This window comes from Wolffia australiana, chromosome 5 (assembly GCF_029677425.1).
Source record: "Wolffia australiana isolate 7733 chromosome 5, ASM2967742v1".
Classification (NCBI taxonomy): Eukaryota; Viridiplantae; Streptophyta; class Magnoliopsida; order Alismatales; family Araceae; genus Wolffia; species Wolffia australiana.
The window spans coordinates 14,563,784-14,565,179 of NC_135839.1; positions in this window are offsets into that span (position 1 = coordinate 14,563,784).

A 1,396-nucleotide genomic window follows, 5' to 3' on the forward strand; every position below is an offset into this window, starting at 1 on the left:
TTTATTTTCCTTTTTCTTTCTTGTTTGTTGTTATAAAGGGGCCCATCTTCACCTATTATATAAGGGGGGGTGGGCGCCCAAGTGAGGTACTCTTGAATTTGGAAGTTTTCATATTGGAAGTTGAAGAGTCATTTCGTGAGAGGAAGGAAGAAGAAGAAAGAAGAAGAAGAAGAAGGAGAAGGAAGAGGAAGAGAAGAGAGAAAGGGAAGCTCGCCTGCCCCTGGTCGCCGCTGTTGCCCGACCCACGCCTCCGTCGGCAACTGTCACCCTCGTCGTCAGTCTTCACCGCCGCTGACGAGACGTGCCTTCGTCGACCGAGCTCGCCACCGGCTGGCCGCCCAGCCGCCAGCACCTCCACCACGGTCGGCAGCCCCTTCCCGCCGTCCGCTCGCCTCATCCGCCCCGCTTTTTCCGTTCCGACTCGTCATCGACGCCAGTCGTGCCATCCTCCGCAGCCACATGCCGCCATCCCGCTCGACCCACCCAATTCTCCTCCGCACCCACGACGCAGTTCGCTCTCAGGCTCCGCCGGCGACTCTCTCCCCTGCCTTCCGCCTGCGCGTCCACGCCACCTACCGCGAGCCCCGCACAAGCTCTTCCGGCCGTTCACCTACCGGACGACTCCGCACCTGCCAGGGTCTCTCGCCGCCTGTGTGTGTGCCAGCCGTGCGCCCAACCGTCCGCGCGTGCGCCGGCCGCACGCGGAGTCTGCATGCGCGTGCACCGTCGCGCGCCCCGCCGCTAAGGACAGCGTCTGTGCGCGTTTGCTGTGTCCGCCTACGCGCAGCCGCCAGTGTCGACCATTTGCGCGCACACGCTGCGCGGTACGCCCGCCGCCCGGCATGCCCGGCATGCCCGGCGCGCCCTCTCGCCCGAACACCTCGCCGAGCCCGAGTCCTTTGCCCCGCGTTCTGCTCACGAGCGCCGTCACCATCACTCCTCGACAACCTGCCGACATCTGCTCCGCCTCGCACCTGACCATCACGGCGTCATCGACCAGCTGACCTCTCCGGACCTCCCTTGATCGAGATATTTGTCGCCAGCGCGACAAAGGTACTCCCAATCCTGCTCCTTTATGTCTCTTACGTCCTTCAGTGCACTTTCGTATTGCCTCCTCCGCGCTCGGGTTAGATAGGTGAGAGCGAGACAGGTTGAGAAAACGACGCCATTAACGAGAGTCTTACCTGCCCGGTACGAGTCGGATCCATCCGACGCGTGTGAGCACTTCAGCGGGATTTTCCCATTCGGCGACGTACTCGCCCTCGACCTTCTCGGGTGAGGTTCAGGAGGTCCGTCCGGCCTCACTCAAAGTGACCCATCAATTCTCTGGAACGGCATCCATCGCTCGTCGGCGCACACACGTACTACACGTAGGTTTTCTCGCATTCACGTCATC